Raw genomic sequence first — 27,602 nt, 5'->3', positions numbered from 1 at the left:
AAAGCTTTATGTCATTAATAACTTTACAAGTTAAATACACAGGAGGGCACAGCCAATTATTGTGATGAGACCAATCCTGAGAAAATGCGTTGACCCCACTGGAACCAGGCTGATAGAAACTGGAATTGAAAAAGGGGATATTGGCGTTGTAAGAACAAGCGAACCTATCGCAGGAATGTGGACCCCATAACTCGTCAAGCGCATAGAAGACTTCATCACTGATAGTGTAATCATCGTAGTCGATAAATTTACTGACATCATCAGCCGAACTATTAAGATCTCTTGGGATCCATTGAACATCAATGTTAATGGCATTAAGCAAACAACTTTGATAAATATCAATGGCAAGATCCAGCAACAAATGCACTTTGGAACCAGAGTTTACAATCCGAACGACGTTCTGGTTGTCAGTAAACCAGGTGACTGACTGTGCTTTCAAAGAATCGTTAAACGCCTTCAAGGACAAAGAAACAGCTAACAACTCTCTGTACGTAGAACTCTGAGCTTCTCGAAATCCGACCAGTTGTGATGGAAGATCTTGCCCTCGAAGTCAATAAAACTAGCACAAGCAGAGCCAGAGGCATCAGAATAGACAATCTTCGAAGGTTTACTGACACATTGGATGACCAGAAATTGAGCTCAGCCAAGGCGTCTGAAGAGAGGTATACGGAAGCATTTTAAGATGGCGCAGAGTTGTTGACAGCAAACAGATTCCTGGACATAAGTCTGGAGACATTTCCGACCCAGTTGCCAAGAGAAATAATCTTCCCGCAAACAATAGCAACCTAACGAACTGAAAGACAAATTGAAGATGTAGCCAAAAGAGACGACAAATCTTGTTGTAAAGAAGTAACACGCTTCTCAGTAGTAAGACATTGCCGTGTTTAAAACGGCCCCGAGCCACGTAATCTGCGTTGGCTCCCAGACGCATTTATCTTCGTTGGGAAAAAAGCCAGTTTTAAGCAAATCAGCATGAACTTGTAAACTTGCAATTTTCGCTATGCTCTCGTCAGCTGCCGCCCCGAGGCCATCATCCAAAAACACAATAATGGCTTTCGACTCTGACCTCCATTTCTTGACTAAAGGCTTAAGCAACTTAGTAAACAGAAAGGTGCAGAACTGAGACCGAACGGTAAAACAGTAAACCCAAAAGATCTTCTGCATCCTATAGAAAAAGTCTAAGCAAAAGATAGAAATTCCCTGTGCTCGGGAAAAATCTCCACGTGGTGATATCCTGAATTAAGTCAAAAAAAAACATGAAATCCCCTGGATTTAGCACGTCTTTTGCAACAGTCAAATCTTCACACCTGAACTAGGTTTTGTAAAGAAACTGGTTAACGTGACGAAGATCTAAAATTAGCCGCTTTTTGCCCGTTGTTTGAATGAAAACAGACAAATGATTAATAATCACATATGCTTGAAATACTTCAGCGACACAACATTGCGAAATAAGCTCATTAATAGCGGATTCAACAAAAGGTGATTCATCCAGAGCCGAAGAATTATTCTTAGCCAAAAAGGGCGTTGGAATTTGTAAAAGTGGTAGCTTGTAACCAAACTCAATCACGTACAGAATAAATTTAGGTGCGCGGACGTCCTTCCAGAAATTTAAAGCTCTACGGAGTCTTCCCTTGACAGATACACAATCAGAAAATTCAGACCATCAAAAGTTGAGCTCTCCTTTTCAAGCACAAGGTCCAAATCCAGTTCGGAATCCGAAACTAGTCACTCGGATTGTTGAGCGGCATTCGAGGTGCTGGCAAACTGAAGGATAGGGTAACAAGCCCTCCAATGTCACCCGGTTTACCGCAAGCAAAACATACACCAGAACTAGATCTCTGGGACAAACTCTGAGGACGCACACGCGAAAATAAATTGGGTAGCTGTGAGGCGGAAAGTTGCGGTGTCGTAGCGGTGAGCTGAGCGAGAAGCGAACCACTTGGTAGATCTAGCTGCTCTAGATTCTGTCCTGTAGATCTTTTCCCATCCTCTTCATCGTCCGCAAGATCATGATGCTTGTACTCAACCACATTTTTCCAACCGTAAGGCGATTTGTCTGCCAACAAAATTAACTTCCGGCGTTCCTTCAACAACTCCATACCTTTGTCGAGCGCTTCCTTGGTCTATTGCAAATCTTTATTATCAAGCGCGGTCTGCGCGTCCTCGACAGCATCCTTAATTGCTTTGTTGGCGTTGAACTGCTTCTTTTTGCTCTTTTTGTTGAAATGATGAATAGGATCACGCTTCAACCTTTTGATTTCTGACATTTGGTGTGAAGCAATGGTCTCATTGAAACGCTTGAGATCCGATATTGATGTTTTAACAAGATCTTGGATCTGAGTAAGAAGGCCTTGGTTGTTTTCTGCAATGAATGACCTTTCGAACGCTCTCTTCATCCATGATGGGAAAAAAAAAAGGAAAAAGGACAAATCTAAACAACGTAGTGTGATGTCGAGGAAGGCTGACCGTAGAATGTCACAACTTTCTCAACGGACACTTTTTAAACCGCCTAACCGTGAGGCCTCACGCACTACCCTTGCCCCAGTTTTCTGATACGTGTCGGCAAAATATGTATTTATGTTAATCAGGACCAACACAAATTACATTTTGTGTGAGTTGTTTTGTAAATGTTGTTTACGTATCTGTGTCTATTGCGCCAACTTGAAGTAAGATATTTCTGTCCATAATATTTCATATAACTTCGCTTATTTAACCGTACTTAAAGGAGAAGTTTTACTCCAGAATGGCCATTTATTTTCTTTACGCCAATAAAAATTTTATACAAAGATATGTTATTCACCAAAATTTCAGCCTTCAACGTGCGCTATAGCCCTACAAAATCTTTCCGAAAACTTGACAACTGGACGCCGCCATCTTGGAGCTGGAAATGTATGCGTGACGTCAAAGAGCTCAACCTGAAGTTTGGCGGGAAATTTTAATAGTCGAAACTCCTTGTTTTCTGTATTTCTTGGAGCTCTGTTTGAGCAAAATGGAAATGCACAAACAGGCATTTTGACAAACAAAAGCTACTGCTAAAAAAACAAGGAGTTTCGAGTATTTAAATTTTCCCGCCAAACTTCAGGCTGAGCTCTTTGACGTCACGCATATATTACCAGCTCCAAGATGGCGGCGTTCAGTTGTCGAGTTTTAAGAACGCCTTTGCGTTAATATCAACTATACTTGGAAATAGGCCAAAATGAAATTCCTTCAAACTCGGCCTGAATAAAGCCCTAGGGGCACTAGTTACAAAAATATAAGTTTAAGATCAATCGGTTAATAATCGATTTTTTGACAATATTATTTTTTCTTCCCAAAGGCCCAAACCGTACAAAATAGAACACAAAAGTATGGTAAATTCGAAGGCTTATACAATCGAAAATAAAGTTTGTCATTAAAAACGAATTTCATATCGTCTTTGTGCCTCCATTCTACTATCCTCAAAAATAATTAGATCGCAATTTGATAAGAAGGCAAATATTTTACAAAATTTTGAAAGTCGCTACCTCAAGACAGCTAAAAATAGGCCAAAATTTACCATATTTTCGACTGCTTTAAAAGCCTTCTGGTACATCGCTTTGCCCAAAACGGCTTAATCAGCCTGAAAGAGCATGTTTTTTACTACAAATCTGTGAAATAAAATTTTTGGGTAATTAAAATCGCGAGCGCTGAGGCGGCGAAGTAAATGCAGCTATCTTCCTAAAAACCCGACCTTTGACCTTGCCGCAACGAAACCGCTAATAACGAGTTGTGGCAATCTTTTCCTTAGTTTGCGTAGTTTTCTCGTTTTATCGGTTGAAAACACGTATTACGTGATGAATGCAATCTTACTTGATGCATGAAACGCCCAAAAGTCACATATAGACTTCTGTTTGGACAAAATAAAGCACTTTGTTTATAAATACGCATGCCGAAATTTAAACTTGAACGAATTCAATATTGAATTTGGTTTATGCGTTAAACTGCTTAAATCACGACAATACCCACCTGAATATTCATATTCACAGCGGTGCCATATCCCTGGAATAACGTTGAAAGGGAGCTGAATCAAAACTTTGCAATGTTTGCGACTGATACGAATCGAATTAATGTTAAAATTGTCACGCGCTGATTGTTCATGAGAGGTAAACGCATATTGTTTCCACGGGCAACCCCAAAATAGGCACTTCCGTAACATGAGCGATAAAGTTTTTTTTTTAATTAAAGGCTGTCTTTAATATAGGATAAACAATATATTAAACCACACTTACAAATCATTTCCTTTTCAATGAACCAATTTTTATCTTTTGTAAAATAATTTGAAGTTTGTTTACGCTGGAATTTACACAGAATTATTGACAGGTGTCACCAGTTTTCCGATAAATGTTCATTTCAGTATCGAAACTTGCGAGAAAAAGAAATCTTCTTTTAGTTTTCTCATTGAACTGTGATTGCATTTTTGACATAAGAGAAAAAAAAAAGGCGAAAAGTTTAAAGTAAGTAAGTAAGTACGTTTACTCGAAAAAAATTCTTGTGTTCGCTCGTTGAGCGTTTAATATTATGGCTTGCTGTGGATACGCAAAACATGTTGGCGGTGATTGTGGTTCGAGTACAGAACGACAAGCGAACGATCATGATGAGTGTGTACGACTAGCTGAATGCTGTAAAGATATCAAAGTCCACCTAAAAACTTGCTGTGTTTCTGATTCGTCATTAAATTCAGAGGCAACACTTTTGCTGGCTAGGGCAGGTAAGTGAAACTCAAGTTAATGCAGTTTTTGCATTGTTTACATAATCAAATACTTTCTATTTTGTCTCTGGACATTTTGTTTTTATCTTTCCCTGTTAAAGGTATATTTGATGAAGACGAGTCGAATTTAAATCTAACAATTTGCCCAAGACACCGCGACGCATTTGGGCTAAGGTGGCGAAAAAACAGAAAAACCTGCTCAATTCCGACTTCATGGGCAGCGCATAGAAAACCTAATGTAAAGGGGGAGTGAGGGATAACACTTGGGCAGTCCCGTCGCCTTTACAAAGTCACCACAGTCATTATCCCTGTTGGTTCAAGTACGTTTTTAGAACTTCTTGTGAGAAATGTTTCGACCTTCACTTTACCCTCACCCGTTGTTTGATTGAACGCAAATATCCTTTGGTCTCGTCACGCCTTTCTTCCCACATTGGGGAGAAAAGATTGCGTGACGAACCTGAGGATTCAACGAAGGGGCTTTCATTTATTAGTGCTTTGAAGCCAATCTGAAAAATTACTCATAGTGCCTTACAAATAACAGCCACCTACCAATCCCTTTTATTGGTGAGAAAAATGTCACGTCCCCCATTTTATTTATTGTTTTGATGTAGTATTTTCCCAATAGTGTGTTGTCATGCCCCCCCCCCCCCCTCCCCGGGTTAAGCTTCCCAAAATAACATAAACCCACATATACACACACACACTTTCGCTACTCTCCTCTGTGTGCCATTAAAGGGAAGCGTTTTGTTTTTAAATGCTTGAAAAGGTTCTCCGATGTGGGTGGGGCGGGGCGCGATGGATGGAGTGTAATTTTTGTATCTACTCGATTAAGTAAAGTCTATTTTACACTGTATGAAACGTGTGAAATGGGTGGAATTGTAAACGGTGATCAATCAAAGAAATGTACAAAATAAATCAAATATGTTCTTCTTTACAAAAAACACCTTAAAAAAAACAACAACAGAGTGCAGTTATTATAAATATTCAATCGCGATCGCGAGGGGGTTAGTCACAATCAGAGTGAAAGCAATCTTTAGAGTCAGAGTCAGGACATGATTTCCCCTAAGGTTGTCGAACCGTCAGTCACCAACAACAGTGAAAACTGTTCTTCATACGACAGAACTATACTGTCACCCGGACGATCACACGATACGACCTTTCTGATACTCCTGGGTTCAAACCATTTACTAAAAATAAAATCCTTGTATAACATATGGTTCAAGGTCGAATGAATGAGTTTTTATTTTGACAAGACATGTACGACATGCATTCATTGTTTTATTCGCGTTCACGATCTTGCATATTACGTATGCTGAATATAATTCCACATCCACTAGCTTACAAATATCTCTTCGCAAGAAAACGAAAGTCCCGAAAGTATGAAAATGTCAGTTGTCCTAAGTTTCAGAAAAAAAAAATTATTATTTTAAGTGGATAAATAACAATCTCTTCTTTAATTTCAGCCGCAACAAGTTTCAATTACACGTTTCAACGAAATTTTTCGCCGGGCGAGTTTCAAGATGTCAGCAAAGAAGGTCGCAAGACGAATCCTCAGACGTCTTCGGATGAACAGACTCTTCCTGAGGTGTCAGAAACGACAGATGCAAAAGAAAGCGCAGGGGTTTTCCACTGTCCAAATGAAGGGTGTATCAAGGTTTACCAAAGGCACTGGGCACTTGAAAAACACATGTCGTACGGAAAGTGTGAATTGCGCCCAGAAAGAGCCACACTACTTGACACTGAAGCGAAACAAATATACCATGTTATTATTCAACACATGCGCGCGCTGCCCATATATGGTCAAAATGTTAACGATATCTGTCATCCGTACATAACAGACTATCCTGCGTTATACGTAGGTTGCGAAGATTATTCCCAAATCTTGTAAAGCGCTGCATAATTACAGTTTTTCTTTCTGCAAAATGTGTTTCGTTGACAATTTGTTGAATATATAAAACAATTATCCTGCTCAATCTTGCGGAATGTCGTCTGATTTTAGCCCACTCGGCCTACGGCCTCGTCGGCTAAGTATCAGGCGATATTCCGCGCGATTTCGCAGGATAATTGTTAATTAAGTTAACAGAGGGAACGAGCGGAGGAGTAACAAGCCATGATGAAGAGGCCGCTGCCCGGGGAATAGCCGAAATTTCCAATCAGAGGGTGGGCGTTAAAGCAAACAAAAAAAGCTGGGCGATTCAGTGAAGCGCAGAGGAAGTACCTTGACGATAAGTTTAACATCGGCCAGCAAACGGGTCACAAAATGGATCCAGGGTCAGTAGCTTGTGACATGCGCTATGCCAAAACTTCAGAGGGTACCCGGCTTTTTACCAGAGATCAATTCCTAACTGCACAACGAGTACAATCTTACTTTTCACGCAACGCAGCCAAGCTACGTCATCAGCACACAGAGGATGACGGTGTGAGTGATCACGAGGCTGCTCTCGAGCAACAGCAATACTGGGACACTCGTGAACAAGTTCTTCGAGAGGTCCAGCTTCAGCATCCTGTCATTTATGACAACTTTGATCTTTGCGCCATGTATGATGCAAACAGGCTGAATAAGCTCAGTGTTGACATGTTAAAGTATATTTGTGAATACTTTGACGTAAACAAGGAACAACTTGCAGTACGAAGGAAAAACATAAGTTAAGTCTGTCTCCGAGCCATGAGGCCCATACAGCCGGAGCTTATCCCGGTTTCCGTAGCATTAAGCGACTAGGAGTATTGCTACTCCCCCCTGGATGGGATGCTAGTCTATCGCAGGGTTACCCCCCAGCAGTAAATTCGCCGGTACCCATTTATACACCTGGGTGGAGAGAGGCAATGTGAGAGTAAAGTGTCTTGCCCAAGAACAGGCCTCGAACCCGCGCGCTAGCCATTAGGCCACCGCGCCACCATTAGGCCACCGCGCCTCCCACAGTACGAAACAGTACGAAGGAAGCCGCGATATATTGCGCTAATAGGCAAACTTATAGAGTCATGTTCCTGCCATGAGCAGCAGTAGCAGTTATGCAGAGAAATGAAAACATCCGAGGGTCCCTTGCTACTACAGTATTTTTTTCCATCCATACTCCTTCTGGCCTAACAGACTGTAAATAGTTCATGTATTTTGTAGTTTTTTTTCCCGCTCAGATTGAATTGGAGCAGTGTCGCTAGTTTATGTGAAGTGAGCTTTATATAAACAAACATTCTGTGTAAATTCCAGCGTAAACCAATTTCAAATTAATTTACTTTAGATAAAAAAAAGGTCCCTTAAAAAGAAAATAATTTGTAAGTGTGGTTTTATATTGTTTATCCTATAAGACAGCCTATAATGAAAAAAAAAAAAAAAAAACTTTATCGCTCATGTAACGGAAGTGCCTATTTTGGGGTTGCCCGTGGAAACAATACATTCGTTTTCCTCTGATGAACAATTAGCCTGCGAACCCAGACGCATTTCCAAGCGACAGCCGGAAATGCGTCTGGGTTCGCAGGCTAATGAACAATCGGCGCGTGACAATTTTAACATTAATTCGATTCGTATCAGTCGCAAACATTGCAAAGTTTTGATTCAGCTCCCTTTCAACGTTATTCCAGGGATATGGCACCGCTGTGAATATGAATATTCAGGTGGGTATTGTCGTGATTTAAGCAGTTTAACGCATAAACCAAATTCAATATTGAATTCGTTCAAGTTTAAATTTCGGCATGCGTATTTATAAACGAAGTGCTTTATTTTGTCCAAACAGAAGTCTATATGTGACTTTTGGGCGTTTCATGCATCAGGTAAGATTGCATTCATCACGTAATACGTGTTTTCAACCGATAAAACAAGAAAACTACGCAAACTAAGGAAAAGATTGCCACAACTCGTTATTAGCGGTTTCGTTGCGGCAAGGTCAAAGGTCGGGTTTTTAGGAAGATAGCTGCATTTACTTCGCCGCCTCAGCGCTCGCGATTTTAATTACCCAAAAATTTTATTTCACAGATTTGTAGTAAAAAACATGCTCTTTCAGGCTGATTAAGCCGTTTTGGGCAAAGCGATGTACCAGAAGGCTTTCAAAGCAGTTGAAAATATGGTAAATTTTGGCCTATTTTTAGCTGTCTTGAGGTAGCGACTTTCAAAATTTTGTAAAATATTTGCCTTCTTATCAAATTGCGATCTAATTATTTTTGAGGATAGTAGAATGGAGGTACAAAGACGATATGAAATTCGTTTTGAATGACAAACTTTATTTTCGATTGTAGAAGCCTTCGAATTTACCATACTTTTGTGTTCGATTTTGTCCTGTTTCGGGCTTTGGGAAGAAAAAAATTGTTAAAAAATCGAACATTAACCGATTGATCTTAAACTTATATTTTTGTAACTAGTGCCCCTAGGGCTTTATTCAGGCCGAGTTTGAAGGAATTTCATTTTGGCCTATTTCCAAGTATAGTTGATATTAACGCGAAGGCGTTCTTAAGAACGATTTCGTAGGGTTATATTGCACGTTGGAGGCTGAAATTTTGGTGGATAACATATCTTTGTAGAAACTATTTATTGGCGTAAAGAAAATAAATGGCCATTCTGGAGTGAACTTCTCCTTTAAATTTTTTTATGCGTCTGTATTAGATCATGGCTAGTCATCTTAAAATAATATCCTTGAATGTGATAGGATTACGAAATCAAGTCAAAAGAAGACCAATTTTTTCGTATCTAAAAAATCAAAAAGCGGATCTGTATTGTCTACAAGAAACTGTTTCCAAAGAAGAAGATCAGAAGATATGGTCTGCAGAATGGAAAGGAATTTTTTTTTCTCATGGTTCCTAACACTCTAGCTATATAGGGGTGTATGTATGTTTCTAAATATTAACTCGACATTATAAATTTCCGCGGTGCACGCAGACCAAGCCGGAAGATCCATAATCACCAAAATCAGCAAAGGTTGCGAACAAATATTCGCTGTTAATATCTATGCACCGAATAGACACGCGGAACAAGAGGTATGCATTAGACATTTGAGTTCCAACCTCATTTCCAAAACAGATATTACGAAAATAATCATTCAGGTGATTGGAATGGCACCTTGTCCCCTAAAGACAAATGCGGCGGCCTTCCTTGGAAAGAAACCAATTATAGGAATTCTATCGTTGACCTAATGGAAGAATTAGAGCTGGTAATCAGGAAAACACAAGCTGAACTTTTTGCATTTTTGTGGAAGAACAAAAAGGATAAAATCAAAAGACGGGTCATTTTTCAATCTCTATCTGATGGAGGTCTTAATACCATGAACTTCAGAACAATGGTGAAATCGTTGCGTTTGAGTTGGATTGGCAGACTTTTAGATGGCACAGATGCCAGCTGAAGGCTATTCCTAACTATTTCTTTAACTAATACGGGGGTCTAAGCTTTGTATTGAAATGTAACTACGATGTCAAACTCGTTGAAAAGAACCTTCCTCTCTTTTATCGAGAATTATTAGAATACTTCTTACAGCTTCGTAGTGCTTATAGAGGAGATGGGAGAAGGAAATTTATACTATTGAACAATAAAGACGTAACAATCGACCAAAAAAAGGTTGTTTTGGAAAACTTGGTTTAAACGAGTCATATATTTTGTACAAGACCTTTTAAATGAAAACGGCATTTTTTTAACAGTTCAAGAGTTAAACGAAAAATTTGGAATGATATTAACTACCTTCATTACTTTCAAATTTGAGCGGTTTTCAAATAAGTGTCGTAAAACTAAAACCAAAGTTATTATTCTGGCCAATCAAAAAAGACACAAACAATCCAGTGAACCAATCAAAACTCGAAGCAAATACCTGTAGCCGGCACGAAGCGCTGGAAAACGTGTGTGAGCGAGTCACGATTGGTTTTGATTTCACTTCTGATTGGTCGAGAAAGTGGCGCGAAATTTTTAAGCCAATCACTAAGCGTAGTGATGCAAAACCAAAGCAAATGCGAATTACTTTCGACACTCAAATGAAAACTGCTCTATTGCTGCTATACCAAGTTCTTTGAAGCAAACTGCATTCCACACACTAATCTCCTCTGAAAGTCTTTTATCTGCTCCCGATATGCTCCACCTTACCGAGGACAATGACCTACCCTTTTCTAAAATGCGCTGTAAACACTATTATCAACTGTTTAATAAATGTTCCGTAACAGAACCTACTGGAATAAAAAGATGGAAGGAGCAATTCTCTAATATCTTCATTGACTGGCGTCGCAACTTTGCAAATATATACCAGATTACATAAGACAACAAACTCAGACAATTTTTATTCAAGATTCTACACAAGGTAATTGTAACCAAAAAAGAGCTCAAGAAATTTAATATTACAACTGATGACCAATGCAATCTATGTTTTAAGACAGACTCCATATTACATATATTCCTGGAGTGTGAAGAAACTATCTCAGCGTACTCGGATACTCTGAAATGGTTTAATGATATACACAACTTAAATGCGAATCCCTCTATTGAGCAGATTGTATTTCATTGGACTGATGAAACAGCCCCGATGATGACCCCCATTCAAAAATGCAGACTTGATCTTCTCTTGTTAGTTGTGAAGCACTATGTTCACACGTGCAAGATTTTCTTAAAGAATCATAATATCTCGGAACTTAAATCCAAAATTAAAATGCAATGGAAAACTGAAAATTGTTCTTTGATTTGACTCGACAACGACTTCCTTGATAATGTCAGTCCCTCCAAGTAACGATAATAATGTAGACACAAATAATCGAACTGTACGTATTTAAGAAGTAGAGTATCGTAAGTAAGTGTATCTTTTATGTAATAAAGTAGTGTTAATATATAAGTGTCAGCAGAGAAGGTCCAAAAAAGCCAAGTCTAAATAGGGTTAAGATTGGCAGACAGCAGGTCACCAATAATATTATCGCTTAGGAGCTACTACTCAGGAGCTAATGCTTGAGATAGTTCGCTCCAAAATAACAATTACATCTCTGAAGGCATTTTGCCATCAGAATCGAGTTTTCTTTTTAGACTAAACGTTGACATGGTAACGGAAGATAGAAGGGACCTGTCATTAACACATCTTCTGTTAACATTTTTTTGGGGAAACTAGATAATTTTTTTTACAAAATTGTCAAATTGGCTGCAATGGATACCTTGAAGGAACAATATCTCGCTGGAACCTTATGCTATTTCTCTCGTTATTACAGATTTTGTCAGCTTTCTCAAACTTCAGTTGTTTCTTATGACATAATAAATGACTTTGCGGCTTCCTTCTTTGTTGAACCAACATGTACGTGCTTTCAAAAATGTTACATACCAATTTTTCGATATGGAGAAACCTTTATAATTGTTCCTATCCTTCTTGCAGTCTTAAGCTGGGGGGGGGGGTGCATTTTTGGGATCGGGGGCAATTTGAAATTTAAACTTCATCGCGACATTCGATCTCTGTCGTTAAGTGTAGTACATTTACGCTTACACGAATTGATTTTTTTTTGTTTCTCTGAGTTTTTGTTGTTGTTGTTGTTTTTGTTTTTTTTGCAAAGTTGATTTCATTATAGTATTATGTCCTGTCTAATGTGTGTTTATTCCGTTTCAGTTAATCCGTAAAGTTTTTCTAGCAGAAGAAATTCAATGAAATACAGAAGACAGCTAGAGGGTTTGCCATCAACTGGCAACGCAATGTTCTGCGAAAGGTCTTTTTGCGAAAGTAAGCTGTATTACCAGATTGCGTTGTTACCAAATTTAATTTTTTGTGAGGAAAGACCTCATCCAACTATAATATAAACCACGTCTGCCGTAATCTTTTTCAGTAAATAAAATAACAACTTTAGTTTTGCTGAGATGGCTTTTATTCTACCCTCCACTGTATTAAGTCATAAAAGTTTATTACTTGTTTGTTATGTGACGGATGCAAAAAGGACGTCGTTTTATTTTATTTATTTTATTTTATTCCGTCTGTGTTGGGCGAGCCATTATACTGCAGCTGGTGTCCAGCCACGGGTCGCTAGCATGGATCACTACAAAATAAATAAAATATGCGATTAGTACCCTACCCGAGGGCAATGAGAACCCCTTTAATATTTACAATAAGTACCCTGGAACGCCATTGAATTTACAGTTTCTTAAAGTTTTCGGGCTTCCACACTAAAGCGTGCAAGAGAGGGCCATTTTTATAAATTACACAACCGAAGCCGCATAGAAACCACAACCGAGGCATTTATATGATTGAGCAGGTTGACCATATTGAACATTCATGATCAGTCAAGGCCATAGTGCATTCTAAGGCCCGGGCCAAAGGTCGAACTTCACATGCGTCGAACCTAATGCAAATTAGTAAAACCTATTGTTTTTGGTCATTTGCATTAGGTTCGACTCATGTTAAGTTCGACGTTTGGCCCGGGCATAAATGCTAAGTGTTGACAACAAATATGTTCAATTTCTGTTTACCATTTTTTGTATTTTTCCAAGCACTGTTGTTTTCTTATGCAAAAAGTTTGGAGGGTAAACAAAGGTGTATTATGGGAAAGGTGAAAATAGCAAATAAATTCTACTATCTAAGAAAGTACATCGCTCAAAAGCATGCCCGTAGTAGTACATTGTAACCTGAATTTATACCTGCAGCAGCATCTCGAGTCGTATGGACAGTGTAAAGAGCAGTTAAACGGTGTGCTCAGTGGACAAAAGATGAAATTTGGTACGCAATTGCCAAATGGGCAAATCGCAAAACCACCTGCAACTGTAATTACAAAAAAAAGTCTTAACAGGTTTTTCAAAACAGAAAAATGATGAAAAATAATCTCTTAGCAACTGCAAAAAGCCTTTAAAGAAATTCAGAGCTTTAAAGGGATTTAATTCATGACCACTTATTAAAAAAAGCAGTTCATCTGTCGTTCTGTTTCTTACACTTCAACATATCAATTCACAATTACTTGGGATATCAATAGGTTATATTATTAAATCGTTATCAGTCGGTAGGTCCTAAAACTCGTAAGTGTTAAGTATAACCATTAACTGTTTTGTTCATGTTAATATATAATAATTTTAATTCGTAATTTTTAGAGATCTTGGCAAGATCCCTTGTTTTGACTGTTACGATGTCACGTTTCTTGTCGTTTAACCCTATCCAGACCGGGTGGGCGGAAAGTGCCCGCGCTGACTTTGAACGCTTTTTCAAGATTCAAGCAAACGCTGCCAAACTTTGCGAGTTTATCTGGGAATAATTTGTTAGGCTAGGTTGTTGTGTCGGGATCTTGACGTTACCATGGCAACGGCATTTTGACAGTCGTTTTTTCCCCAAATTTGTAATCTTTGTGTTCCTATTAATAAAAAAAATTAACTTTAATGCAATTATTTTCACCTTTCTTAGTTTTTTTTTGTATAATTTGGAAGCATTATGTTCTTAGATAGCGGATCCAAGATGGCGGCTGTTTTGGCATCATGATGCAATTTTCACGTGATGTGACTTCATCTTCCCAGGTGTTGTATACCAAAACATAGATTTTCGGACAAACTATATAACCTCTAAGTTTCATTGTGATTGCTTAAATATTCTGGAAGATACGGAGAGGGGGGTGGGAGCAGAATCACCCCTCTCCCCTTACCCCCTCCGGTCTGAAAAGATCCAAAAAAAACCGTTGTGACTGGCAGTTGTCTTTGATTTTTCAATGTACAGGTTATGTCATTCACGATGAAGTGGAAGCATGAGCAAGGATTAACTTTTTTCTTTCAAATAAGCGAGTTTTTTTTTTTTGTCTTTTCTTAATGTCCCGCTTAAAAATGGCAGATTTTTGAAAAATGTATGGCATGATAAATGTAATTAAGTCACTGGCAGTTTTTCTTTAATTCGTTTAGGGTACAAGACGGGTAATGTAATTAGTATAGTATGCCGAATTGCTTGCTCTTTGTGTGTCGATTATAAAGTCCATTGACCTCTATGTTGGCACTATTTTTTATTTCGAATTTTTTTTCACTTTCTCTATCCAGCGTGTGAGTTGTATTCATCATTTGTAAACGAATGATAGCAAGCTCTGTAAGAAAAGTCAAGGTTTAGACACGGTTTGATGTCTAAGCAAAAAATAAAGAAAAGGGAAACGACGTCTTCAATGTATTAACACTGAAGTATTGTAAGCGATCCAACTCAAATGCGCTTGTTACAGCAGTTATAAGGCACACAACTTGCACAAGTAAATATAGTAACGGTACAATTTACTTGCAGTGTTTCGTCGTTCCTTGATTTATACAGTTATTAAAACGAATATATGTTTTATATACTACATCCTTGTTTCTGTTTGTCCTTTGAGTTCTTTGCCTACATCATTTGTTGATAGCATCGCACCATACACAACAGCAAAAATTTATTGTATCTGACGCGTTTTATCGATTAAAAATTCGTAACGTAAAAAATGTACTTACTTTGAGCATACATAAAGATCCCCAACATAATCAGCAACAAGCAGACATAAAACTTCACACCCATGATTAAACTGCAATACAAGAGCAATAAGTATGATTTTGTTAATAACTAATAGAGAAAAAAACATTTATGATTAACGGCTAATTAAATTATCATTGCCGTCATGATACACCAATGAGTCACAAGCCTCCGCTCGTCCCTCCTCTCTTTCCTGAAAGCAATACATACAAGAAATGCAAAGGAAGCTGAAACGCCAGCGCCTGCAATTTGATACATTTTGTCAGGTTTCGGGGCGACTTCTCCATTTTCCATCCGCAAACTCAATCAAAGCCCCCAGCGGAGTTAAACAAGGCGTGGAAAAGATTTTTTTCTTATCAGTCTAAAGGTCACTGTCACAGGAGCTGGTTATATGGTTTATGAATTGCAGCCAAGTGTTTTAAATTTTCCTCACTATTCCTGACAACGAAGTAATTCTGATCACCGTGGCCAGAATTGTAGACATACATAGCATTTGAAGCGGGAGTAGGGGAACAAAAACCCGATGACTTTATATCTCCCACTTATCTGACCTAACTCCATACATGCAATAATGGGCAGGGAATATTTTGGTTTGTCAAATGTTTGGCCACATCACTTGTTGATTCTATGGAAACAATGTTTACAAAGGGTGTTTCATGTAAATTTAGTACTCTTAAAGGTTTAATTTTGATTGTTTCACACACCGTATAAGTTCATAAAGTTCACGTGGCGGCTTTTATGCAGGAGGTAACCGTGGTAACGTTTTAAATACGACGTTTTTGGCGTCGGCAAACTCCCACAATCACCGTTCAACTAAGACTGTGCTTCATCATACTCCGTCTGTGCCAACCAACTGAGGGACTTTTTATTCAGGTGTCCGTTGAAATTTTTTGTACACCACCTGAAAATGTAGTGCTCAACCCGAGATTGTGTTGTGCTATCAATGTTTTTCACGCGCTGTAAATTAATTCCAATTTGTAAGAGTGTAAAAAGTAAATGGTCGAGCCATTTGTAACAACATGATCCCATATAATTCTTAAGACACATAGTAGTTTTAAATGTTGATCTTCCGTTACCATTTCCTTCAGCTTTGAAACTACCTATATCTAGAAGAATCTGTTAGCGATAAGAAAAAATTCTGAATCTGTAAATGCTCGATCGCGAGACCTTTAGTGCTAAAAAATCAACTATATCTCTGAATACATTTTGCAATCTGTCTCAAAGATTTTACCTGATTTGAGTGACAAGTTTCCAAGAAATGACAATCACACTGTAGAAATCGGCAATTCATTTTTAAAACTGTTTAAGACTCCATTTTAGGCATGGTAGCAACATATATAAAAGATTAAGTTAATTATTGAACTTTACAATCTATTTATCAACTAAAGCTTTTCCTACCTGCAGAAGTTAAGGAGTCCCGATGCGTTTGCACCAATTAGACGAATGAAAGATTATTGAAAACTTATTTTCTTTATTTACAAGTAATACCACTTCATTTGAAATTTGGCTAAGTACACGATGAAGACATTTGAGAGTGGCAGTAGGTAAAATCAGCCAATCAGATTGTTTTATTGCCGTACAATATTTTGTCCAAATATTGGACTGGCTACAGTAGGCGAAAACCTTTGGTCAATATCAGTGATGTTCTAGAAGTTTAGGTTCAGTGATTTGCTTCGAAACTTCCGTTGCGGTTCAATGAAAGCTAATAGTTACAAATAGCAAAGCAAAGCCGAATTCTATAACATTGCTTTCTTTTAAGATAGGTAGACAGTAGAGCAACAATACATGAATGTCTAGAATCAGTCAGGAGGTGCTTATGGTATATTGATGACAATTTGATGATATTTGTATCGACGTAGCTTAATATTGGACGCCAAACAACGAAGCTTTAAAAAGTATTTTATAGAAAACACATAGTTATAGGCATTCTGGAAATTTAGTGTGTTGTTTTTTCCAAATTATTGGTGCACTCGGAGTCTACCAACCACGGTTCAACTAACACGATGCTTTAACATATTCTGCCTGTGCCAACCAACTGATAGACGGAAACCATTTGTAAATATGTATAATAGATAATCATCAAAATATGTCTATTCTATTTATCCAATTGCTCACTTAATTTTTTAAACACAGCCCGGAAATGAGTTGCGATTAATGCTTTCCTTCCATTTTCACATAAACTAAAACTTTTCCTACATGCACAAGCCAGCATTCCTGATGCGATTTTCACAATCAGGGGAACGAGAGATTATTAAGAATTTGTTTTCTTTATTCACACGTAATAGAGTGAATTCGTGTAACCCGTTTTTTATATGGTAATGAGTCGTATAATATTCTAATGTTTGTGTACACTAAAACAATACACGAGTGGTCAGAAAACCTCAAAGAAACCACTTTAATAGTTAAACAGAAAATAAGTATAAACAGGACGTGTCTTTCTTTAAGCACTTCAAGAACATGTTCAACCTAAATTGAAAATTAGTTTGTTTTTCTTTACGGGATGTTGAATATAAAATGTTTGTCTAAAATCGCAAGACAATTCAAGGCATGATAAATTTTAAGCCCCGTTATCTGTTTTGGTTTTTACATATTGGTAAATGCTTGAATTTTAACCTGACTTCCACATGCAAATAATACTTATTAGTAAAACTCAGCTGTGTTCTAATGGAAATCCGCGAATCTGATTGGTCCTCCCACTGATTTCTATTCGCCGATAGAAAACAGTCGCGCGCTCGCGTAGCTCTTTAAGCGGTAAATTTTCTTAATTTTTGTCTTCGAAGTGCACAATATTGTACGTTTTGGACTGCAATCCTTTAGAGTTTCTACTAAAACAATTAGACTACTCGCCCTCGTTTTCTATGAGCGATAGTCAACTCGGCTGCGCCTCGTTGACTATTTGCTCATAGAAAACTTGGGCTCGTAGTCTAATTGTTAAATGATCTGTCCGCAATTTTCTGTTTTCCTGTACAGCTCATTTAAATATTACACGGCGCATTTGCATATAAAAAACGGGTTACACGAATTCACTCTAATACCTCTTTATTTAAAATTTGCCTACTTACACGACGAAGACAGTTGGGAGTGGCGGTAGGTAAAGTTAGCCAACCAGATTGCTTAAGGTGATTCCACTGAAATAGAAGGAGTATTAAAAATTTTCTGAAACTTGGTCCAGGTTACAATTATGTTATGAGCATTAAAAAAATGAAATAAAAAATGGGGGTCACCGCGCTAGTTTTTGTGTAAAATGGATGGACATTATAGCAAATATACGACCCGCGAGATATATATTAGGAACCCTAGTAATCCAAATGGGGATCGCTATTATTTCCGGAAAAAACATTTTACATTAAAGAATTAGTCTAGTTCAACAAAATAGACTTTGATCTTATATTAAAAACTATTCTTATTGTACAGGAATTAAGATAAGGAAAGAAATTTAAGATTTTGCTTCGTGCGTACGTTAACGGCACTGCCTAAAAACGCGTTTTTTACGGCATTAAAATTAATATATCTCAATGTAGAATTTTAAACTTTTTTTAAAATCGCGATATATTGTAGACAACCGTATGACATTTAAATTAATGCATTAAAAAATGGGGGTCACCGTGCTCGTTTAAGAGAAAATGACCATTTATTTCCTTACCGAGCTTAGCCTGAAGGGAATCTCGTAGTGTTCTGTGTGCGCGCGCGCTCGTGCGCGCGCTAAATGATGCGAAAACTTATGCGCAGAAAGGATGCGCAATGCAATACCGTGGAATCACCTTAATTTGCCGTCCAATATCCCTTCCCAATATTGCACTGGGTAAAGTTCCTTCAGCTCTTTTTCAACCATTGAATCATGTAATAAATCTCTTTTTAACCAAGCTTGTTTATTACCGTACTGTCGGCCTTTTTTGCGGACAACACGGCTCACGATTCGTACGTAATATCACGACTTAGGGCTTTTGTTCTCTCCCTTCCTTTTTTTAACAGCGAAAGAAAGTGTATATTACAGTTGGCGTATGTATACCTCTACCAATTATTTCAAAGAAAGATTCATGAAAAGTTTGGTATTGTAATGTAGATCAAAATTTTTGGTCGATAGATCACTTAGCAATGACGGCAAATACCATGAGCAAAAAAATACCACAGTAAGTTGTTTTTTTTTTTTTTATTTTTTTTTATTTTTTTATTTTTTTTTTTTAATATCTTTATTGCCATTTTAACATTGTACAAATGTTACAGTGTAAGAAAAAAAAAGAGCAGACGTAAGTTACAATTAAGTTACGTAGTTTATAAACTGTTACAATTTACATATGAAAATAGAGGTACAGGTACATAGGAAAATAAAGTAAATGAAAAAATATAAAATAAATAAACAAGGAAATAAGCTTACATAAAGTCTTTCCACTTTAATTCGAAATTGTTAATAGTTTTATTTCTAACTGCAATATGTTGTAGAGTATCCAATCTGTTTTTTAGAAAAGGAGGAAAGCCGTCAAAAGGTACATCATCGCAGTCTTGGGTCGTACAAAAGATATAATACTTAGCTACAAGTGATATGTAATTTAAAATATCTTTTGTTTGTATGGCGTTGTCATGCCAGCCGTAAAGGATATCGCGTTCTGAAAGAGTAATTGTATTTTGTTGTTTTTCGGACCACCACTTTTGAAATGCAGTAAGTTGTTTACTAAAACAGTAAGTTGTTTACTAAAGGCTGGTTCCCATATGATCGCCCCGATCGTCTCTGTCGCTTCTGTCGCTTCAAAAAGTTTGCTTGCTCCAATCGCCTCAGACTTTGCAAACGACAGAAGCGACAGAGACGATCGGGGCGATCATATGAGAACCAGCCTTAAAGCGAACTTTCCATTCCGCTTGACGTCAAGCTGTTAGCAAATATGGCGACAGAAAAATGATCCATTCAAATTACAATCCAGTATTCTGTACCAATTTTGGACCCGCTCAAGCTTTTACAGCTGTTTTTTAATCATTTAGGCATGTAATACATCTCTTATTTACCAAGCGTTTTGGGGACCGTACTGGAGACATCAGCCCGTAACCTCGTTCTGCATTGTCTCGTAAATCACATTGTTGTCACCAACATCAAGTAGAGAACGAGATGACTCGGCAAATTTCTGCGCGCAAAGAAAATTCTACTTTTGTTTAAGTTGTTGAAGTTGAAAAGCTCAGAAGTTCTGATGCGTTTGCAACAATCGTTTTGCATTATTGCTGCTCATAATTCTGTCCAATATTTGACTTGCTAACGTTTCTTCGGGTCTCTTTCGGCTCTTTTGGTGAGAACCTTTTCCAAATATAAATGACGTTCTAGAAGTTTAGGTTCAATGATTTGCGCCGAAACCTACGCTGAGAGTCAAGCTCATGTAGCAAAGAAAAGCCGAACTCTGTAAAATTGCTTTCTTTTAAGATTAGTAGACAGTAAAGCAACAATGTACATGCATAGGCAGGACCATTAAGGAGATAGTTATGGTATATTGATGACAATGTTAATGATTATGTCCATAATGTTCGCTTTTTTTGAGAAGGACATTAAAACTTTAGAAACTTCTTTCATCAAAGCAGGTTATCCGAAACGTCTTATCTCGCATACAATCAACGATTTTCTAACCGACTCCTCGCAAGACGACAACATCATTCCGGATTTTCTCTTCGAAGCTCCCGTTTTGCGTTAAAAACGAAAAACTCAGTAAAACGTTTATTGCAAAACTCAACACGTTCACTAATTTCAATTTCATCTTTATAATCCTCTGGCAAACAAGGCGAATCAAAAGCCTCTTTAACAACAAAGACAAAAACACTCACAGATCCAAAATTGTTTACAAAGGAGATTGTTTTTGTGGCGCTGGTTACATTGGCGAGACTGTGAGAAACTTAGCAGTGCGAATTGCGGAACATTCAAATCCTGCTCACACCTCTGAACCTGCAAAACACCTGCGGGAAAACCCATCATATTCTTTCGCATGGTGTGTTCTCTCCTCAGCACAGACATTCCACAAGCGTAGGTTCGTTGAGGGACTAATGATCCAACAATTCCGCCCCAGTTTGAACAAACAAGTTATTTCTTATGTTTCCAAATTTTTCCCAACGGGAATTACATAAGATATATATGCTTGCGTGCGGACGGTCGTTTTTAACCCTGATGATGGCAAACAGCCGAAAACGTTTGGTTTCAACATTTTAATTTTACAATTTTTAACCTTTTAGCGTTGTAAATAGCATATATTAATGATTATATTTCTACTGACTTAGCTTAAAGTATTTGACGCCAAAACAAGGAAGCGCCTTTTTAAGAAACACCTAATGATAGGCATCCTGGAAATTTTGTGCGTTATTTTTTTCCAAGTTATTGCATGATCGAGGTCCGACAACTACCGTTCAACTAAGACAGTGCTTCAACGTATCCCTCCTGTGCCAACTAATTGGTGAACTACAAAGATCACTTGTGGCTTAATACTCGATAGACCTTAAAATATATATCTCTTCTTTTTTATCCAGTTTCCTAGTGAAACATTTCAACATTGCCTGGAAATGCGCTGCGATTAAAATCGTTTCTGCCATCTACTCGTGAACCAAAACTCTTCCTACCTGACGAAGCTCAGAAGTCCTGATGCAATTGCGACAATCAGACGAATGAGAGATTTTTAAAAAATTGTTTTCTTTATTCACGTGTAAAACCAATTCATATGAAATTTGCCTACTTACACGATGAAGACAGCTGAGAGTGGCGGTAGGTAACGTCACCCAATCAGATTGTCGTATTGCCGTCATAACTTTCTACAGCTCCTATCAATTATAAAGTCATGTGATAAATCTCGTATTATAATCATTTCATCGGGCATTGTGGCGTATTTTGCGGGCTAAAATGGAGAATTCAGCGGGCTAAAATATATTTTAGCCCGCTGTGGTGGACCAATCAGAAACAAGAAAAAAACGAAGCCAGCCAATCAGAACTGAAAACCATTCAACTGTTCGCGCCGTTTTCTTGCTGGCTGGCACAAGCTGGCATAATTTCAAGCTTCGTTTAATTTGAGTCGAGACGCTTCAAAACTGTTTTTGAGCTTTATAACGACAAAATGTTTGAAGGACTGAAAGGGAAAGCAAATTTTCAGTCTTCACAGCTAGATGAAGAGGAATTACAGAAACTCAAAGAAGAATCCAGGCGGCGAAGTGAATGTAAGTTTGTCTTCGTCGAGCGAAACTCGCTCAGTTGAATTTCAGGCATATTCCAAACTGCCAGTTCAGTTAACAGCACAAGTAATTTTAACACTTCTAAATGACGACTATTTCTTTGCTGCCGATAGAATTTTGTAATTTCCTTTTCAAGCAAAGATTGTTTAGAGTAATTTTGCGGTTTTCTGCCGAGTTTTGTAAACTTTTAACCTAGTTTTCAATCAGAAATAAAACGCCGACTCGCAATGGCAGTGTTCAAGTTATCGCTTAATACTGTTTTTGATTCCTTAACTTAATACCCTCTGAAATGATTATAATAGTAATAGAGTTGATGTTCTTGGGCGTAAATATGTTTTTGGCCCTTCTCAGAGCTCATTTTAGCCCTCGCCTGCGGCTCGGGCTAAAATGAGCCTGAGTCGGGCCAAAAACATATTTACGCCCGCGAACATCAACTCTATTGTTATATTAATCGAGCTTGCTCGAGACCGTACTGCGGGATATATCGGCATGCGATTTTTTTTTGTGTGCGGACCACACGACTAAGGGCTAACATTTTCTCTATTTCCCTCTTCTTTATTTTACAGCACAAGGAAGTATTTGTTACAGTACGTGTTTGTATACGTCCACCAGTTTTTTTAAAGAAAATTCCGTAGAAAGTTCTGTATTGTCATGTAAATTGATTTCTTTGCCAAGTACATCACGTAGAGATGACTCGGCAAATATCGCGAGCAAAACAGAACACATTTGTTTACCAAGAAGAACATTCCAGTCCACGTGATGTCAAGCAGTGAGCAGATATGGCGACAGTAAAATTAGAGTCCAATATTTCGTACAATTATTGGACCGTCTACAATTTATACAGCTCTTTTCCAATCATTCAGTCATGTAATAAATCTCTTGTTTATCAAGCCTGCTGATACTGCGGGACATCAGCAGCGATCTTTCCTGTACGAACCACACTGCACCACGCCAGATTCATGCGGTACTATCAAGACATAGGACCAATATTTTCTCTTCCTTGACTACATTCCTCGCCTTTATTTTATAGCGCAAGTTAATTGTTTATGTTACAACAAGTGCATGTAGAAATATACCTATTGTTTCAAAGAAAGTTCGGTATTGTCATATAAATCCAATTTTTTAAAGTATCAAGATGAGTCTGCAAATTTTTGCGTGCAAAAAGAAATACATTTCTTTACTAAAAAGAACATTCTATTCTGCGTGAAGTCAAGCAGTGAGCAGATGTGGTGGCAGGAAAATGATCCAATCAAATCACATATAATTTTTTTTTGTACAAGCGGACACTAGAAAGAACTAATTATCATTTACTTTACTCAAGATCAACAGTACAAACTCTTGCTGTCAGTGCTTTACATGCAGCGCTTACGGTTAACATGAGTGGCCAAGGGCGAAAATCTTTTTGCCAATATATGATGTTCTAGAATCAGTGAAAGCAAAGAGTTACATTTAGCAAAACAAAGCCGAATTCTATATCATTTCTGTATTTTAAGTTCGGTAGACAGCAGAGCACCAATACATGCATTACTTTGTTATCTTCCGTTTACTTTTACCTCAATGGAAAGCCACAAATATGTAGATTCTTTTGACGATTAAATTTGATCTGAATCTGTGCATGCTTCAGATTGCTCGCGACAAAATGTCAACAACATCTCTGAGGACATTTTGTTATCTGTTTCAATGGTTTTACCTGCAGAAATCGAGTATTCATTTAGAAGAATGTTTAAGACTCGTCTTTGACATGGTAACAGCAAGTATAAAAGATAACATTAGTGAAATGCAGCTACTCGTCAACTAAAACTATTTCTATCTGCAGAAGCTCAAAAGTTAGACAAATGAGAGATGATTAAAAATGTTATTATCTTTCAGTAAATAAGTAAAACCACTTCGTTTGAAATTTCCCTTCTTTAACGAAGACAGCTGAGAGTGGCGTTAAGTAAAATCAGCCAATCACATTACATTATTGCCTTCCAATTATCCTTCCAAATATTGGACCGGCGACAGTTTCTTTAGCTCTTTTTTTTATCATTAAGACATGTAATAAATCTCTTATTAACCAAGCTTGCTCAAGATTCTTCTGCCGAGTATCAGCTCTAGATCTTACGTACTGTCATGACTTAAAACCAATATTTTCTTCTTCTTCTAATTCTCTATGTTTAGAGCAGAAGAATCTTTTATCTATGTTACAGCTCTTTGTTCCAAAGAACGTTTGTTCTATGGCAAGATCGGTATATACGTATTATAATGTAATTGTAATTCGGTAGATATGAGACTTCCTGGTTAGAAGTACTTTGTGTATACAAACAGCGAGCAAAGAAAAAGTGGCGACAGAAAAATAATCACGGGGACAAGAGTGCAATTTTTTCCCCAACAGGACAAACGAGAAGGCCCGTGGGCCAAAAATCTTGTGTCGATACAAATTATTATTGTGTTCATGGAATAATTGTTAATTATCTGCTTCTGATGATCATAGACCTCTATGTGTAACAAAATATGTTTTTATTCCAATTCAGCACAAACATTGGGTCTTTTCTTACCTTCTCACATTATAAAAGTCATTCACGTCAAGTCAAACATAACTTAACTGTGGTTTAAAGCTCAAGTAAAGCTGGCGTAAATTTGAAATGATCAGCTTTACAATATTTTTACAATTGTAAAGGCAGATCAACAGACTCCTTTACACCAACTTTAAATCACATTTCCACACAGCAGCGCAAAGGTCGGTTTAACCACCGTTAACAACATTTAATTGACCAGATTTTACCACCATTAAATTTACGTTAATCCAGATTTTAATGCTGTGACAGAAAAGATACGATACGTATTCATGTTAAATTTTTTAAGGGCCTGTTAAAAAGCAGGTAGGGTAACCCTAGTGCTAGGGTTACCCTAGCAGGAGGGTTACCCTAGCGCTCCCACATTTCTTTTTTTTTTCATCGACGTGTTTACAAGGCAGCTAGGGTTACCCTAGCACTAGGGTAACCCTAGCTGAGCGCTAGGGTTACCCTAGCGCCAGGATAACCCTAGCGCCAGGATAACCCTAGCGCCTTGTAAACGCTCTGCTAGGGATAACTTGCCTACCCGGGACAACTTTATTTTGGCTCCAAGAAGCTAAATATGTTTAAAAATACCGACAAAAACAGCGAATTGTGACCAAGAAACATTGTGTTCATTCACCATTTGTCGTATTTTTGCACTGGAGCGGAATTATTTTCGAATCACAGCTTTTACGACAAAGTTTTACAAGGTTAACTGAAGCGTAACCGGTGTTAGTTGACCCGAGTAGTAGGGTTACCCTACCTGCGAATTTTTGCTTGTAAACCCGGGCTATCTTCTAACCCTCTGCTAGGGTAACCCTAGCACTAGGGTTACCCTACCTGCTTGTAAACAGGCCCTAAGAAGGAAAATACAGACCCTGTAGCTTTTCAAGCTAGCTCAGTTATTGGCTCATAAAAAATAAACAAACTGCGCAAATAGTGCAAAATCTTTTCTGGGTGTATCATTGGTCACATTTTTTCAGAGTTTCCTAGCAATCTAAAAAAACTTAATGGTCAGGAAAGCAAACGACAAATCTGAAAATACATGATTAGTTGAGTATTGGTGGGACGCTCTGTTCTGTAACTGACAATCTCAACGTTACACCACCTCTTAAATCTAACAATGATGTTCCCAGGAAAAGGTTTCAAGTAGCAAAGGTAGGTCTCTGTCTTTCTGACCATTATCTGAGTAAACTGTCAGTATCGCGTGATCGCGACTTTTAATTCTTATCGTGATGTTTACTCGATTTTGTTTTTAAGCTTCTGTCTTAGTCACAACTGAACATGTTCAGTTGCCTGCTTTATTTCCCTTATTAATCATCTCCTATGCGCTTCAAAGTAACATTTCTGGCGAGATGATGATTTTTTCAAAATTTCTCAATGTTACGTTCATGTACAGGTTCATGACGTAGGCCATCGCGGTTTTTGTTGATTTCTTGGCTAAATTAAGTCTCGTCAATACTCAATTTGCAAGCAGCAATTTGACTTTAAACCGTCGTCAAATATTAGGAAATGGGAATCTTGTGATTTAGCTAAATCATTAGGCTTCAATAGTACTGCAGCCAACAATATAAAGTGTTGTATAGCTTCAAGGGCGTCTTTAGCCTAACGAAGTTAAGTGCGTTAGGATTACCTACAGATACATATATCAAATCAAAGGTTGCGAAGAAAAATTTTCTTGATGACTCTAACGCAAACTGTCAGTTCTGCCTTTCTTTTTTAACTCAAATCGGTTTTTTATATTTCGGTAATCTGATCCTTTCCAGAAAGTCGCAAACAAGGCAGAAAAAAGAATAAAAACAGCGCGAGAAGACCTCCAGTAAGAGGTTATTCTTAGTACTCGCTTTAGGCCGATATTAATAGTTTTGTTTCTTGATACGGAGAGTTTTAAGCAAGTGAAAACAAACGATAAAATCGAACGACGTTTCAGAGTCGTCATGACACCATTTTCATGTTCAAAAGAATGAAAAAAAAACTGTCACAAGAAGTTCGCTTAAAATTAACATAAAAATAATTAAATATGTAATGTTACACAAATAGTTTGGCTCGGATTGTGTCTGATTAGATATTTAGAGACGGTGATAATTCTCTTCGAAATATGAGTCAAAATTTTGCTTTGGAAAATGAGACACGTTAATGTTTTATGATTTCCTGTTTATGCTGTCGTAACGATGGCTTGGGATCGCTAAAAAGGTGTCTTTCAAAATTAAATTACTGGTAGAAATCGATATATAACTTTTTTAAAACAAGTAGAACAAGAAAGCCTCCAGTTAAAGGAAATTTTTTAATTTTCCGAGGTAGAGTAAAGGGATGTCAGCAGAATAAAAAATGTCTTAGCTTTAAAGAAGTCTATCAACTGATGAGAGGGAATCTATGAAACGAACTGAAAATTTATGTAAAATATGTCAAGGTTTATTTGTTTGTCTCACGATGGAATCGCTTTGAGATGTTAATCGCAACGTTTCGACTGCAATACTGCTAGTCTTAATCAGGCGATTTCTCAATCTTTCTATACTTTTTGAAGAATAATGTCGTGCTCTGTCAATAACCCGACCCATTAGGATGCGCGTATTTTAGAAAGTATTTCTTACAGGGAAATCTTACAGGGTCTTATCGTAATAGGCTCACTTTTTTGTCCCGCGCTCGTGAATTTGCGGTAGCCAGGATTTATCGAACAAAAACAGAGGCCAAAAACAGATTAATGCAAGTGATAAACTAAATTCCGTGCTCGATGTCTAGAACGAGATAAATATTACAACCGAGATTTGTTTATGGGTA

At 37.7% G+C, this 27,602-nt stretch overlaps 1 long non-coding RNA gene across 1 annotated transcript in view; it reads right to left on the bottom strand.

Moving 5' to 3' along the window:
• Positions 1-12,530: 12,530 nt before the first annotated feature.
• Positions 12,531-27,602, bottom strand: part of LOC144633339 (uncharacterized) — a 42,846-nt gene continuing 27,774 nt past the window's right edge. The window contains exons 2-4 of the long non-coding RNA XR_013567034.1: positions 15,084-15,154; positions 13,287-13,407; positions 12,531-12,688 (exon numbers count right to left, since the gene is read on the bottom strand). This is a non-coding gene — a long non-coding RNA (uncharacterized LOC144633339). The remainder of the gene's footprint in view (positions 12,689-13,286; positions 13,408-15,083; positions 15,155-27,602) is intronic.

This window comes from Oculina patagonica, chromosome 12, assembly GCF_052425735.1.
Source record: "Oculina patagonica isolate OP01 chromosome 12, crgOcupat, whole genome shotgun sequence".
In the NCBI taxonomy this organism is placed as follows: domain Eukaryota; kingdom Metazoa; phylum Cnidaria; class Anthozoa; order Scleractinia; family Oculinidae; genus Oculina; species Oculina patagonica.
The sequence above is the reverse complement of the archived record's forward strand: the minus strand, read 5'-3'. Positions and strand labels throughout refer to the sequence as shown.